General features: G+C 38.2%; 1 protein-coding gene and 1 long non-coding RNA gene across 4 annotated transcripts in view; both read right to left on the reverse strand.

Moving 5' to 3' along the window:
- Positions 1–18,059, reverse strand: part of LOC122989913 (protein diaphanous homolog 1-like) — a 105,664-nt gene that overhangs the window by 78,466 nt on the left and 9,139 nt on the right. The window lies entirely within an intron of this gene.
- LOC122989914 lies at positions 175–15,801 on the reverse strand. The gene is made up of 3 exons (XR_006405208.1): positions 13,154–15,801; positions 8,214–8,217; positions 175–185 (listed from the first exon to the last, which is right to left on the reverse strand). It is a non-coding gene; the product is annotated as an uncharacterized LOC122989914 (long non-coding RNA).

An 18,059-nucleotide genomic window follows, 5' to 3' on the forward strand; every position in this document is an offset into this window, starting at 1 on the left:
GGTGTGATCTATTAGTAACAAGTAAACAGTCATCAGTGGTCAAAAGAGGGACAGAAAAGTATCAATATATTATTAGAGGGGAAAGAGGCACCATTATATCTGATAAACACTTGTATGTATTGGCCACTAGGTGTCAGGCTACACATGATAATGTCCCCACAGGATACCCATTGTCAGTAGTATCACTCTCTAATTGAACACATGCCCTGGCATGGTCCATGAAGTGCATATAATATCAAAATGTTGATTTGATGATTCATATCACAAAGGAGAAGGGACACAAATTCACTCAAAGTGAATTTTATCACTTAAGTAGGGCAATATCAACATTTTGTTCTTGATTGAAATTTTTCCTAGTGTTCAAATTTTAGTCTGGCAAGCTGTTTTCCATGTATTTGACAAAGGACTGCAAAAGGTACAATGAACCTCCAAGTGGTATACCATGCCAACAAGGACACAGGAAGGATTACTCTGGAAAAAACACCCACTGCTCTGACATCAAGTAGGATGTAACCTTAAAGGTTAACAAGGTCAAACACAGATCAAGTTCTTCTTTAAGTCTTCTCATTTAAGGACACATAAACACAGACTAAATGCAGTGGTATTCCCAGATATTTCACTTCTCGTTACTAGATAAAGCCCAGGTAGGGAGGTGCACAAGCCTCTCTAGGTTTGGCGCAGCTTGTATATAAAATCTACACTTTATATTTCACTAGCCTTGTGGTATTCAGCAATCTGTTTTGGTACATAAACACTTCTACGGATTTCTTTCCATTAGCTGTCTTTTTGAATTTGTCACAAAAATAGGTTCTTCCTATATTGCTGCTTATTCATCTCATGTATCAGGTACTTTGTTATGAACAGCTGCAGTTTGATTTGATTCTTCAATATATTTTGAATAAAATTTGAATGAAGAAAAAGTAATGGTTGAAACAATACAAATAGTAGCTGTAGGTTTTTAAAATGTAGTAAATTAAGACAATTTGCTTTTGTAAGACCAGATCAAAAGCATTGTGCCAAATTAATCCACACATAGCCTATATTAGTTCATGCTGTATTGTGACCAACATTGTGATAGATTTTCAACAGTTAAAGTGACACCATCTGCCCAGCAATATACTTAGTGACTTTGGTATCTACCTTCCATATCTTCCATTCTGTGTTTTTTTTAATTCTAGTGAAAGCTGCATTTATTTACGACTGTGATTGTGAACCTGACATTTCTCTTGCTCATTGTTTCTCAGCCCTGAATTAAAATGGCTGGTTGCTGGTTTTTCACTTTAATGTCCCATATAATCTATGTATCTTGATATGCTGGAGAGCAAAATAACAGAAAAATCTATCCCAACGCATATTGTTACAATCCCTTTGTCTCTTGTTGACTGTGCTGGTGTGAATGCACATGTACTACTACTACTGGCTACTAGGTGTCAGGCTACATCCACCAATGTCACCCTAAGAAACCCAATGTCAACAGAAGAACAGCTTACAACAATGTTCACACGTGTCATAAAAAGTTCCATAGGGTACACAAAACATCAAAAAGTCTAATTACTAGTATATCTCTAACTCACATCAGAATCCTAGAGGATCACATCAAGAAAAATACCAAGCAGGAGCTCAGACTGTCTGACAGGACACTGTTAGGACTCAGTTTTATGGCAACTGAAATGTTAAATGCATGAAAAACTCAAACAATTATAGTGCAAAGATAAGTCATTTTAAAGACGCTGACAAGAACATGACACTGCTTCTTCAATAACTTATAAATATAAAGTTATAAAATACCAAAGAGGGACAATCTATAGTTAGATGTGTATAGAGAGCCGAAACGAAACCAGAATTTTCTGGGTCTAATTCAGGAGTAAGTAAGTAATTATTATATATAATATAACTATATACAGTGTTTCCCCTATAATTGTACAGGTCTGATGGGCCACCAGACCAACGAGAACCCCCACCAGGCCAAAAATATCTTTTTTACTGCCAAAAACAATGTCAAATATCCATTCATTTGGAAATCAATAATCATATGTGTTTGGGAGCCTCTGTACGGCACTGTTCCAGAAGTGAGAGAAATGACAGGGGCAGCTTATTTTTATGCAATAAATGCAGCTTATTAAGTCATCCTCTCCTTGTGATCACTTTGTTTTAAGTCTTTAATATACTGAGCAAACAAAAATTTGAATGCAAATAGAAATTGCAGACCACCTGCTGCGCCACCTGACCGAAGCCGACTGTGCGAACATGCCATCCTGTGCACCTCGTCTCTTTAGGGTTTTTTTGGTGCGTACCACCAGGCCTGAAAAAAATTCTAGGGGAAACACTGATATAACTGTTTTGGTTAAACATCGTTGTTTGTATTTTTGTTTTTAGTTGTCTTTAACGAACACCATTTCCCTCGAGCCCTAGACCATCAGGTTAAATTTCACGGCTCTACAGAAGAGGTGAGTCCATGGGTGAGTCAAGGGGCCACAATGAGTTAAGACATGTCTGCAATAACAACAAGACAAAGAATGGTGTGGCAGTTTTTTTCAACACCTGTAATTACACTGAAAAAGTGGGAAAAATAACTTTATAAGACAGTGTTGGTGATTACTATGAATAGTGATGCAACCACGATACAATGACAAAAGTGTCCACACTGCTCAATTTTCATGAGCTGTAGTTTTTTGTATGTTCACAAAGTAATTGTTCTCTAATTGTTCTGCACTTTGTTAAAATCACCACGGTTTCTAAAAGTAAGTGCTGCAGTTGATGCCAAATTGTCTGTATTGAGCGTAAACCCCAGGTGCACACTTTGTCCATTCAGAAAGACAGATGAATGAAATGGTCAAAGAGATTTACATAAGCTAGTTGAACAGTTGCTAGCCCAGACGTGACATCAGGGCTTCAACTATCTACTGGTGGCAGATACTCAATACTGTAGTATCAAAAAGAAAACATTGGTTATAAAGCTTTCTCTAGGATTTGCCTTACAACTGATGCACACACTGTCAATGTGTTGCTCTTTAGGACCTGAGAGTTTGCCAGTCAGCAGGCTTTCGTTCCAATAATTGTGCTTTTTTTTCCTTTTCTTTTTCCCCCCAATCAATCAAAAGGCCTGCTGCTTTGAAATAGAATTTAATTAGGATTTAAACCAAAACCCACATGTAGGATGTAAACAACTGGCCCTGCAAAATAAACACCTACTGAAAGACGTTTGGAAATATTTTTAGAAATCTTTATTGTAAAAATTTTATAACAACCTTGGTGAAGTTATTAATACTTTCTATGCCCTTGTCAAGGAATATCTGTACAACTACAGTGATGGTGGGATGTCCCTTTAGTACAATTGGACATTGTTCTGTAGCAGGAGAATAAGAGGTAGAGAGGAGGAGAGGAAGAAGAAAGAAAGAGAAAGAGAAATAAGGCCCTTTGATCATGGGGAGAGCAGTTACGATGAGGATGCTTCCGCTTACACAGCTGACTTTAAAAAACAGACCCTCAACCCATGTGCACAAGGGCAGAAAAAAAAACACACACACACACACACACACACACACACACACACAAATGTAGTGGTGCCCACAAAACGGAAACACACCTGACAAGCACAGTGGATTCTGGGTAATCGCATGAGAAGCTGGATACAAGTTTCTCAGTAAGAAAGTGATAGAGTTAGACGGGACAGGAAGAGACAAAAACCATTCTTGAATTTCACAAACTGTTAAGTTCTGTTTTTCGATCCACGAGTACAGTTAAGAAGTATGCACTCATAGACAAACTCAAGTACAGTGTTAGAGCCACGATTGTCATCTGGGCCTATAAGCACTGTCTCTCTGTCTGAATAGAACCATAAAAGTAATTCAGAAACAACTGTAGAACTACTCTGCGTACCAAGTACTCTGTTAAGTGAATGCAATGCCAGATAATGATCCAAGTATTAGGTATGTATATGGTTGGGCGATATGGCTGAATTCAATACCACAATATTAATACGAATTTTTAAAAATAAAAAAAAAGTATATCACAATATGGCAATGAATGCAAAATTTAGTATGAAATACTCTAATTATTCAGTGCAATGAATGGAAGTCTTCCATTGTTAAGCATTACAACAGACAAAACTGAAAAAACAAAAGCTCCATTGACTTATTGTTAGATGTTACTCATGGTATCTGAATGGCCAAATATTCAGGCAGAATAGACCATTTAGTTACTATTACATTATGCAGTCTGCCATTGGCCTTGTTATTGGCTGTTTTATGTCTCTGGATGCACTCATTCAACTGTTTCTCTCCTGATACAGATTTCTACCGATATCTGCTGATACACAGTACAGGTCAAATAACAGTACTTTATTTTCCAAAATTTCATATCTGTATACCTCACTGCATGTAACTTTGGAGAATCATTTTTTCTTATAAGTGAACATGAGGCAAAGGATTGCTGAGGCAATAAAAAGCCACAAACCCAGCGTATTGGATAGCTGCATCTCTATTTCTGTCAAAGGGGATTTCCTTCGCTGAGATTTCAGACATGTTCCTAGGGAGATATTTAGTAAACACAGTGACTATGCTGCTGTAAACATTGCTGTTCTTACTCCAGAAACAATATTTTGTTATATAAATAAATTATAATCATTTTCAAAATTCATTCATTTATTTATTTTTGCACAGTGATAAAAAAGTAATCCATAAGAGTATCGATAAGAGTAGCAGTATCGATATAATCCTACTGATACCAACCCTAAATGAATAGTCACAACAGAAAATCAATCAACATTACTTTGATAACGAATCAAATCCACTCCAATTCCAATCCAGCTTCTCATATTTGACAATTAGACAATTAGTTTTTGATTATGCTTTGTTTGTTTTTTGACTGTTTACTGTATCATAAACCAAATACGTTTCAGGACTGTTCTAGCATACTTGACGACATCTCCTTAGACTGTGACGGGCATTTATCACTATTTTGTGATTCTATAGACCAAACAATCAAATCAAAATTTCAGAAAAGTGAAAACATTAATCAATGATGAGAGCTCCCCTTCACTACAGCTCAGAAGGCTTTTCTCTAATTCTGACCAATCACTAAACTCTCAAAACTCCTTAATTATGATTCAGAAGGCTACCCAAGCACAGACTGTCAGCTAAATGAGCTGATTCATCTAATCAGCCCATTGTGGCTGATTAGATGAAGTGGTGCATATGACAGGCCCCCTCTTACTACAGTCTGGGTGAACATCAAGCCACTAACACCTCACCAAGGTAAACCACTTTTACAAAGTGCCCATGTTTTAATATGGACATGTACCAAAGAACAAGACAAAGGGGGATATTTACTGTGGATTTGCTGCCCTTTTTATTGGCGCTAAACAGCCAAACTGTGTCTGTACATTTTTACGAAAGGACCATACTGAGGTTTTGCACCTGTGAAATGGAAGAAAAGCAGCATTGCTGAAAATAGCATGTTTGGTCTCATGCAATATGTATTTAAAGGGAGAAACAATATTTTGTTATATAAATAAATTATAATCATTTTCAAAATTCATTCATTTATTTATTTTTGCACAGTGATAAAAAAGTAATCCATAAGAGTATCGATAAGAGTAGCAGTATCGATATAATCCTACTGATACCAACCCTAAATGAATAGTCACAACAGAAAATCAATCAACATTACTTTGATAACGAATCAAATCCACTCCAATTCCAATCCAGCTTCTCATATTTGACAATTAGACAATTAGTTTTTGATTATGCTTTGTTTGTTTTTTGACTGTTTACTGTATCATAAACCAAATACGTTTCAGGACTGTTCTAGCATACTTGACGACATCTCCTTAGACTGTGACGGGCATTTATCACTATTTTGTGATTCTATAGACCAAACAATCAAATCAAAATTTCAGAAAAGTGAAAACATTAATCAATGATGAGAGCTCCCCTTCACTACAGCTCAGAAGGCTTTTCTCTAATTCTGACCAATCACTAAACTCTCAAAACTCCTTAATTATGATTCAGAAGGCTACCCAAGCACAGACTGTCAGCTAAATGAGCTGATTCATCTAATCAGCCCATTGTGGCTGATTAGATGAAGTGGTGCATATGACAGGCCCCCTCTTACTACAGTCTGGGTGAACATCAAGCCACTAACACCTCACCAAGGTAAACCACTTTTACAAAGTGCCCATGTTTTAATATGGACATGTACCAAAGAACAAGACAAAGGGGGATATTTACTGTGGATTTGCTGCCCTTTTTATTGGCGCTAAACAGCCAAACTGTGTCTGTACATTTTTACGAAAGGACCATACTGAGGTTTTGCACCTGTGAAATGGAAGAAAAGCAGCATTGCTGAAAATAGCATGTTTGGTCTCATGCAATATGTATTTAAAGGGATTCCTCTTTAGAGCACAAAATATGCGAGGAGGAAATGGAAATTCATACAAATAGCCATGGCAAATGATTTGTCACTGCAGACTGACCACTGGGGCAGAGGAAACTGCGTCTGAAATTTAATGTCTGGGGAGAGCAGGTGTAAAATCTGTGGAGCTGTTTTATCAGACACACACAAAGGATGAGAGAGACCAGCCAGGTTGGAACAGTGAGTGAGAAAGAAGATGATGGACAGTTCGGCAACAAGAGCAGCAATGCAAGTACAGTCTGTTATTTTTCACACAAAAACCTTTACCTTTCTGTTTCTTTTTTCCCTGACTTAATGGCTCACAGCAGGTCCAGTCCAGTGGACATGACTGAGGCAGCCAGTAACAGCCTACTTATAAGGAGGGTGTAATATTTTCTGTAATAAAAACGTTACTTTTAGTAAAGTAACATTGATAATAGCTGGCAACATTAGCTATCTTGAGCCACAATAGTAGCATAAACTGTAACATGAATAGTTGCACTATATGAGAACTCCAGATGGCTAGCTGGCTCTGGCTATCGCCTAGTGACTTTATCCATCAGGACAGACTGAAAAAGTCACTGTAAACTGATCCGAGGGCTCGATTTGTGTTTGTTGATGAAGTGTTACCTGTTTACAAGAGGTGTAGCAACAAGAACTGACTGAAAAATGTGCAGATTCTACTTTCATTCAGTCTATCTGACAGGTAGCTAATGCTAGCTAGCCAGCTGTCTGCTGTCAAGAAACACAAATAGCAGGAGATGTTTTAATTGGGGCTCAACTGAAGAAAATAAAGTAAGAAATGTAATGCGTACAAGTCTCTAGAAAGGTGTACTCAAAAATTGAAACTGCAAATGGAATTTTACAGTTGCAAGTTAGGGGATAGTTACAAAAGTAAGAAATAAAGATTGGTGCACTGATTGCTGTTTCACAATTTTCTATGAAGGACAAACTCCCTGCAGTGCCTCTATGCAAAGCTCTTTACAATGCACCCACAAACACACACTCATAAGTGTTACAAAGGGAGCATAATTACACAGCCATGAAGGCAGCAGCAAAAATAAAGGAAGATAGGGAATGGGCTCTGTCTCTCTGTCTGTATCCAAGACCACAAAGCTGAAGAGAACACAAATCAGCAGATGCATCTGCAGGGTCCAAAATTAACACCTGCAAAGCACCAAATACAATAAATCTTGGAAGGCTATCCACCACGCTGGTGGGCAAATGTTTGTACTAAAATAGTTGTGTAATAAAAAAACAAACTATCTTGCATACTGAGTTTTTGTTAGCTGTGCAGAATGGCAAAATGAAAATCTGGATCAGCAGATGTTGCTCATTTTGGCATTATGAATTTTTTTTTTTTTTTTAAATACCAAAAATAAAATCTCTTCGTACAACGTGTACCACATTGATATATATAAAATATCGGGTTGTACTAACATGATTTGATAATGCATGTTTATTGGGCTATTTTATGAAAAATTTGTTCTGGCCTCCTCTTTAAGTTGTATTCAACATAATACCTTATTGAAAGGTAGAGTCAGTCATTCAAGAGAAAGATTGTTGATATTGGAACAAACACCCAAACAAAAACACCCCTCCCTTCATGCTCCTTCAGAAGCTCGGCCGGATATTTGCATGATTTAAACAGCTTTCTGCTTAGATTATGGTTCACTATACGTAACAGAAACAGACTCGGAGCGTAAAAAAATCGCAGGGGGTCTCCGTGAGGCTGTCTCGGATTCATTGTGGATTGATACATTTAATAAAATGGAAGTTGTATCTCTTCCGTGAGAAAACACTTTCTGTGTGAATTGGACACGCCTCTCTCTCTCTAGTTCACCAGCCCTCCCCAACCATTCAACGGGTGCTAGAGACAGTTGACCGTCATGTCTTCACAGAGACAGCTGCTCTGATGACTTCCCCCTTACTTGTGCACAACCACAAATGCCCCCTGTTGCTGATTGGCTGGTCGATTAGTTGGTCGATATGCTCTCGTCCGACCAAATTCTCATTGGTCGAATAATTGCCGTGTTACTTTCATAAGGAGAAAAGTGCTACATCAGTAGCCTTCCAGGATTAATCCATTATTTCCTGCGGCGGGAGGGACAGACTAACAAATTCCTTGAAAACTGGGGTGCATTCAAAACACCTCCATTATTTTCACAACTAATGTGTGACTGTGGAGTTCACTGTGCACTCTGTCCCGTTACATCCAACCCCCCGCAACTAATCAATTAGTTGAAGATTATGTACGACTTCAGTTGACTAAGATTTTCTTTGGTTGACTACAGCCCTAGTGACTTGCTCCGAGCCACTTTGTTTGTTGCTCATTTACAGAGGATTTTTATTCAGCTCACACACACAAAACAGACTGCTAGTGGACTATGAGGAGATATTCGCTAAATTTGACAAAAAATGTATTGAACAATCTTTCTCCAGAATCACTGACTCTACCTTTATGTCAATGAAATGTAATGAAACCAATGTAAATTTGACACAAAAAGGCAATTTATTAATTTGGAAGATAAAAAAAATCAAAAAGTTCATTTTTGACATTGTGCATCTGGCTTGTGACAGCGATATAATAAGCCAATCACATACTGTCGCTGATGTGTGCATGGCTGCACTTAACTGTGATTACATATTTTATTACAGGTCCTCAGTGTGAGAGACATTATGTAAATCAGAACAAGAATTAAAACTAAGTAAACACACACTGGCAAAAAGCAGAGTGAGGACAAGCAAACGAGTGAAGCATCCACATTTCTGTCAGATGATCATTCAAAACTGAGACACACTAGGTTGATGGCAGGGCTGCACAATATGGAAAATCAGATTTTTCTGACAGATATTGTAAATGTGACAAGGATGTGACCCGCCTTACCATTTGCCTTAGGGTTACATTTACAAATTAAGTAAACATCTTTCCATCATTATTGTATCATGTCAATCTTATATCCTGTATTATCTTCCATCTAGGGCTGATCCAAATACTGCTGTTTCCAAACAGCTTTTTAAATATTTATTATCACAAAATGAAACTATTCAGTTTACATATTACTGAAAAATGCAAGAAAAGTTTGTTTTAGTTCTAAATATATCCAGCAGACAACAGCTTTCTATGAATCATATAGGCCTATACAGCAATGGCATGAACAAGAGATCTGCCATGATGCCGATCAATAATACAGTTGGGGGGCATTCACATTTTTTTTGAATAAACTGGGATTAAAGCCACTGGATGGTACACTATCAGCGAAGTAATGAAGCACTGACAGAATGACTTAGCAATCAACAGTGTTAAAATGAATCAAGTGAATGAATAATTAATTTTTGTTTTGTCAACATGATTCACTTATCAGTAATTGCCAGGCAAGAATTTGTGTCAAGCCCGGTCTATTAGTGCAACAGATTTGGATGATTTTGACTGTGTCTCAAACTTGCCAGTAGGTTCACTTGTTCCTAATTATGTACCCTCAAACATAAACATTCATTGTCCAGTAATGAAAGAAATGACTTGTCCTAGCCAGGGATCAGCCATTGACCTTTGTGGTGTATTGTGTCATTCTTTCTATTCACACACTTGTGATATATGTAGGCTCTCACCATACGTAAAACCTTTTGTCCTGCATATTAATTGTATAAAGCATGGTCTTATGACTGCATGGGGTATTTTATAGAAATAGAGAGAGAACAGAGAGAGAGAGTAAAGTTACTGCACTCATATTCATGTTCTGTTATTTGTAATGAGCAAAATATGGTATTAGGGTGGTAATAGTTCTGGATATGAATACTATGTGGATAGGCCTGGGAAAGAAAGTTGGGTGGGGAAGGGGAATATCTGTGAGTGAGAAGGGTGTGTTGGTGCAGTGTGAAGTTGGTACAGTGTGTGTGTGTGTCTCATCTTGACCACGCCAAGTTATTGCTTACAGTGTTTCCATGGCTACTTGCTAAGTGTACTGATATAACAGAAGGGGAAGCAGCGTTTGTACAGGCACACCCAGACACAACTGAAAAGTTTTCTATTCATACAGCCTAAGCAGGAAATTACCAACAACCCTGACGTAACACAAAAAGATGTCTGATTAACAGTGTCCCAAGTTAAAACTCTCCCTCACATTCTTTAGAGCTAACTTTGCCCTAAGCTGAAAAGCCTTGTTTTACTGACATCTTCAAGCTCAAAAGGTTATGAGATCCTGAAAAGTTGTATCACAACTGCTCATTTGAGCCAAGAGAACAGTGTATGGTAATGAAGTCACTGTTTCGGAGGAACCCAGCATGTTGGCACATGCTAGGTTACGTTGAACTCCTAATGATCAAACCAAACTGGGACAAAAAGAAACACAAACACAGGCAAAAAGAGCAAGAGAGAGCAAAAGAAAGAGGCAAAAATAAACAGTCCAAAAACAGTAAACAAATTATTTTTATCAAGGCTGAGGACAGACTCTCACAGATCAGAGTCTCCACTCACTTCCCCATGTCAAATTGTACTCTTTCCAATTCTTTCACATCAGATCTCTAAGCTGTACTTTTTATTGTAACTATACACCTCATTGACCAACTGACTCAAGGTGCATTTGAGTACACTGACTGACTGTGTGAGAGACATTACGATTCTATGCTCGTCCAAGTGGGGCATGTTTGCTGCATGACTGCTCCTTGTCCTTGCTTTACTGTCATTAATGGAGAAACAAAAGCCAACCACCCCCATTTAAAACAAGGGAGGCCACTGTTGCCTTGTCTGTCCCTTTGTACGCTTCCCCATCATCTTCTGATTCTGACAGAACAAATCTTAATATTCAAACATCAATAAAATGTCAAATGAATAACATTCAGTTAATTAATGCAAGTCCCAAACTGGCTGAAAATTTATTTTTATAACAGCTGATTGACCTAAATACATCACGTCTTGGTTCCACAAACTAATTCTCTGCTATTTAGACAGCTGTCCTCCTACAAGTACATTATACCCTTTTTCCACTAGCTCTATATAGCATGCTGTAGCCATGGCGTGGTGTTGAATGACCTAATTGTTTGCATTCCCACTGTGTCCTATAAAAAGGATTTCAAGGGCCTTGGAAATGGTTATAATTTATTAATTAATTGATGTTTAATACATTCAGTAATTAAAAGCACTAATAAAGAGATCAAATTGTGAAGCAACCTGCAAGCAAGCGATGTGGGCAAACCTCAAACCTCCAAAACATCAAACCAGTTATGCAAAACTTTTCACAATGTCATGTGTGTACTTATGAAAATACATTTGCATTTTACACACACATCACTGGCTCACATCACAGCATGGCACAAATATTTCAAATGTGGAAATTAATCTTAATCAAACTTTATCAATTATTAGTTAAAACCACAATGTGACAAAAAAAAGTCAATTTTATAGCATATTTCAAATTATTCTGGTGGCTTTTTTTTTTTAATTGAAGTTAAGTATTTGGAAAGGCTCATTCAATACCCATCATGTGAATGGAAGCATTGAGTTGTGTAAAATGGCCAAAATGATTTTTGCACAAATATTTATTAAATAACACATAAAAAACTGTCCAATGAAGTATTATCATCACAGACTGTATAGGTAGTAGCTGCTGCGGTAGTGGGCTAATCACACGTCACATTAAATTGAATAACGCTTGCGGTGATTGGCTGCAAGCAAAACCATACAAATAGTTTTTTTTTTCTAGATCTGAGTACAAAGTATGTGTGTCAGCTATAAGATAAATAACCTAACCTTCCACACCCCAAACATGCTGCCCCCCTTCCCTTCCCTCAACCGGCCACAAACCAACACATTTCTAGAAAACACACTGTGTGTGTGGCAATGCACACAGTGAGAGCAAGTTTTGCTTAAACTCTACGAGCTGTCCAACTGCATTGTATGCAAGTGATCTTTCTGTCATGTAGCCAGACTCCAACCTGAAAAACTACTTCCAAAACACATCAACACATCACTGAGAGTTCTCCAGCATATCTCACTTGAGGCACTGTAACAGACATTTACATAGTGTATGATTCCATATGGAGCATCACAAAATATGTTTTAAGAGGCCTAGAAAAATAAAATATATATTGGGTTGCATTCCCCTGCCTATCACCCATTTTGTTATTAAACAGACTGTTCTTAATTAGTTGTTCCCTTAACAACCAGTACCATGACAACAGACAGGATGTGGAGTCATTTTCCGTGCACTGCATGGCAACAGGTTCTGAACCTGTCAACTAGGGCTGCAACTAACCCATTATTTTCTAAAAAGTGTAATATCTTACTTGACTGACTAGATGGTTCTTGCAGCAGTGATAGCTGCAGTCTTGTACCTTATGTGTTTTTTTTAATCAAAGAGCAAAATTTTTGGTTGGTTGACTAAAAGATCTCGAAATCTTCCCTAAGTTTTGTACTGATGGGTTTTTATGCCAATGCAAGCCTTGGAAGTGATTCACCTACTGGTCACAAAATGTTGTAGATATGAAGAAAATGTCCAATAATATAATAAATCCTGATAACTTTTAGGTAATAGCGCTCAACCTGGAATGAGTGCTTGTGGGAGGGCAAAACCAAGGAGACAGGCAAACAAATAAATAAACACACAAGCACAAACATAACAACACGCAAAGATGAAAACGTCACACACCAACAACGACACAAAGCTGTGAGTAGAAAACAATGGGGAGAGGGCACATTAAACAACACAAGACTAAGACTAAGTCTATAATTTGGAGAGGAGTGGGATTTGATGAAGGGTTTCACAGAAGCAGTAGGGGATATTTAAAGGAAGTGGATCTGAGTCACCAACACTAATAGAACACAATTCAATTCTGCCCTCAGTAGGTGAGAGAGGGAAAATAGGGGGAGGGTCTATGTTTATATGGGTCAGACAACAACGAAAAAAACAAAACAAAAGAAGCACTAAAATGTAACAGTCAACTCCCGACTCTCACCTTCATCTCCATGCAATATCAACATTTGTTTTACTAGCAGCTCCCTAAAGCTTTGTCAATACTTACAGCTTGCTTGGATGAATGCAACAACCACAAACTGGCCTTTACACAGAGCCACCCATCATCACCAACAACAAAGAAACTTGAAATAGGCCGTGTTATCTGTGGCATTCACAAGTGGCATCAAGCCAGGAGTCAACACTGCCAAATCTCAGATATCATTTACTAAATAACTCCGCATTTCATATTCACAAATCATATTCCATTGGCCATTTTTTTTGATTCATAGACAATCATGACAGTCAAAAGCACTTTGCAGGCATTGTCTTGCCATAACTGCAACACCAGAGTGCAACATGTATACATCTCCTGAAATGTCAACACAAGATGCAAAAAGTTTAAGATATCAGGATTACACTGGGTGCCTTATTCTTTAGGTCTCCTTTTAATTTGTGGTACTTGGGGCCAGTTTTATGTTCCCTGCCAGTACAATTTCTGCTTTGCACTAATAAAGTTTTCCACTGGTTCACTGCCAGTGCTGTCACCTAGCCCAATGCTGCAACGCCTCGAAACAGACTTCACCTTTGCAGGCTGATTTGTTTCATGACTGCACATTTCATAACCTCAGTCTACTTCGCCCTTCTAACAGTCATTTCAGTACAGATAAAAAGAAACTCTGGTGGTAGAATATAAGGCCTTCAGAGTCATTTGAATAACGACTAATGCCAAAAGAGGTAGACGTGATGAAACTGCCACAAGACGCAATTAAACTCCTCCACTTACCACACTGTCTAAACAAAAGCAGAGTCAAGCATCCACCAGCACAGTATGTAGCCACATCCCTCACATACACACACAAGTTTAGACACTGTATACAAACCTCAAACTTGTACCTCCAATTTGCTCTATCTCACCTACCTCACCCTCAGATACTCAGTCCACTGTAACAGACACACACACACATACATACATACACACACCTTCACTTCTTCACTATATGCTCAAGCAGAAGTTAAAACCCCTTAATCCCATGCTGATGAGAATGACTAATTAAGGTTAATACAAGCCAATATTCAAATAACAACCAGGGATGTGGACTGTCGAACAAAGACTGGGTAAAAAAAGGGGGGTCAAAACAAAATAACTACCTAGACTTACATTACAGTGGCTCATTTCCATTTTCCATATGCTTTCCACAGCATTAATTCCACCGACTTTGTCTGTACAGTGTTTTATAGACACTCTGAGCAAATATACAAACAGGACACTTAAAGATTCAAAATGGACACCAAGAGTAACCAAATGTTATTCTCATTCATTGGTGTTTTCTACTCTTATTTTGAATTTCCAATAGCTTTGTTGTCAGTATATTCTCAAGATGTACTTAAGTGAACTATTGTTTATAGTGAAACTTTGAACTACAGTATATCATCAGTGCAGGTGACAGATTCACATACCAATGGTGTCTCAGCCTCCATCCACCTTTGGAAATTAACGAGGGGTAAGGGCAAAAATGCCCCAAGAAATCTCATAATGCTCCTAAAAACTGTGATTAAGAGGCAAAAATTGTCCCCAAGATTTCGAAAAAATAATTTTATATATCCAGTTTAGGCCAATATTCTAATCCTACATTAAGCCATCATTTTATTTTCATTCAATTAATTTAGTTTACATTTCAGTGTCAAACACACATTCACACAAACAGTGCTGTTGTTCACACTATGCTGCTGTTACGATACCTGGCAGATGACAGGCAATCCTGCACCTGCAGTGAAGTTGGCTGCTGCGATGGACCGGTACCTCATTAAAAAAGCTCCTACTGTTACCAGAGAAAGCATCCCAAATCCTGGGCTGTCACCAACACCACCCCCAGCAAATAAGACAGCAAAGAAAGTTGCCACTTCTACAATTGGAAAATGTAAAATAGACTGGCTTGTTGTTGAAGAGGTGTATAAGTCAACTCTCCTCTACTGTAAGGCATGCAGGGTTCACCCACTCAAACACAGCCTTGGACAGCTAGAAGCTAATCACGACTTTGTTAAAGGAAGCAAACAGGTTAAAGAGCATTCAGCTCATCGTCATCAAACAAGCAAGCATCATCGATTTGCTTATGGTAAGTAACATTAGCACCAATGCTAGAGACTTTAAAATGTGTTTGGTCTGGCGCGTTAGCTAACATTAGTGTTAGCGAGTTGGCTTGATAACGTTTATGTGACAGCTTACATGTGGGTCTTGCCGACTGGTGGGGTGATTAGTACCATTGACTAACGTTGCTGAGCTCAATGCACTAAGTGAAGTAAGCTTTTTAGTCCCAAATCTAGAATGTATTTTTTCAGTCTACTAACCAATGACGCAGTGCTGGATAGTTGAGTCTATGATGTTATTTCATCCATGCTCAAAACATCAGCAGGGATACCTTTGGGGATGAAATAAAACATGCTAAAGAGTTCAACTGAAGTTATTTCCAGAACTACATCAATAAATAAGGAATATTACACTCGTACCTGTAGCTACTAGTCTGTAATTCTGTTAAACACCTGAGGCTGTGGCATGCAACACATTAGACTCACAATGATGAAATCGTTGAAGTCAAACTGGTTTTGACTTGTAGGAGACCTGAATATGACATTATCCCCCCAACCAGAACTTTTCTAATTAGATTGAGCCCATTAAATATTGAGATGATCTCCTGATTATCATCTTATACTGTCATCTAATGGATTATACTGAAGGTTCTTCCTAAATAAAATCCTAGTTGTTGAAAGGGAAGAGGCTTGCACTGTTTTGCTTTTCATGTGCTTATTATTGTAGTTAGAAAATGTAGACAATTATTACAAATGAGACGGTGTTTACTGAGGTGGTTGTGGTTACAAAAGGTGGTGATTACTGTGTGCATTTTAATCTGGGCTCATTTCACATTAAAAACAGAAACTTTATGCACTAATTACTATTTTTTAAAAGTGCCCCAAAATGTTGTAAATGCCCCAGTTTTTTTAGACAGTGAGGACAAAAGTTGCCCCCCAAAAATGTTTTACATTTCCTACACTTCCCCCATCCATACCTGTTACTGAATGCTGATCCATGGAAAATCCTGTATTCTGTCAAAATGACAGTGATATTTGGCCAAGTTAATCTATCCAAGCCAATTCTGGCAGTAGACCAGTCAGTCATGAAGTGTTATGGATGAATGTGCACTAAAATATTAAAATGTGTTCATGAAAAAAACTGTACAAAGCAGCAAAGCTCTGTTAAAAAGAGAAACTGAAACATCACTAAAATATATTTGAGATTTATCCATATTAAATAGTAGACGATATTGCCTGTGGTCTAACACAGCCCCATGTTCGCTCCACTTGTTTGTGACTGTGCATGGGTACTAAAGCCTTTGTGATTATTATTTGACGTAATGATAGATTTCAGGATATGCTTAGTTTCCTATACTCCTCGCCAAGACACGGCAGGGTGCGCATGTGTGTCAAGCAGCTAAATTGCTTCCACATCCTTGACTGTCTTAACGTCTTGCTCCGCTCAGAGTAATAGGCATAGACCTCAATCCTCCACACACTTGTGAGAGTGGCAGGTAGGCCCGTGCTGTTTACAGTCATGGTGTTGAGATACACAGAGCAGTCTGAGATTAGCTGTAATCTGTCAGGGGGGAACTGGGGAGAGTCACAAAGGAGGGCTGAGCTATAATCCTAACTAAACCCCCCCATAGACAACATAGGTAACAAACAGTCAAAAGCATTCTTATCGATGAGGATCAGTCTAAAGGTCTGTCTACCCAGCTGACTGCTTGCAACAGAACTGTTGTTACAAAGACAGAGTGCAAGTAATCATACGCACTACTATTCACATGTGGTAAAGGTGAGACAGTGATCAATGTAACTGCATGTCTTTTTAAGGTTTTAATGTGTAAAAATGGGCCACCTGATCCAAACAAATACAGGGCAGCATTTCACACACACACACACACACACCTTGCCACATGCCATCACACCACTACTATCACTCACTGAATATAGTGTAAAGCTTACTGTTTACAGTGAATCTGTGCTATTGTCAAGATATCAAAATGCTACTGAGACATTAAAGCCAGCAGTAAATTACAAACGAGCTGCACAGATCAGAAAGCCGTTGCACCACGGAGATAAGTTACAACATGACTCTAAATAACAACTAAATAGTTACACACATGACCTTAGGCTAGGTGTAGCCTAAATCATAAAATGTCACAGAACTCACTAAAGGTAAAACACTTTTTCCACCACACAGCATCATTTTTTCATTAATTGCATGCCATTTTACGACACAGTAATCCAGTAGAGACCTAATTTATTGATATGATATTTCAATATCAATCAAGATCACTACAATGTACTATGATGCCAAATTTTTGCATAGCTTGCATGAGCCAGTGCAGTTCGTCGGATGAGCTGACATGACCAGCTGATGTCTCCCCAGTCAGAATCTGCAGCAGCAGCCGGCTGCTCCAACAACATCAGCGCAACTTTCCAAAGAGGCATTATTTGGATGAACTGACCAAATATTGGGAGTCGTCATGTTTACTTTCTCGCCTCAAAAAATATTAAAACTTAATAAAGTGACATATTAACAGTCCTACAGCAAAAATTTCAACAGCATTCAGCCTGACTTCGCCATTAGTACCAGAGCTCAGGGCAGCACTACATCTTCTTCCTCCCACGTTGGACTGAAGG

This window comes from Thunnus albacares, chromosome 10 (assembly GCF_914725855.1).
Source record: "Thunnus albacares chromosome 10, fThuAlb1.1, whole genome shotgun sequence".
NCBI classification, from domain to species: domain Eukaryota; kingdom Metazoa; phylum Chordata; class Actinopteri; order Scombriformes; family Scombridae; genus Thunnus; species Thunnus albacares.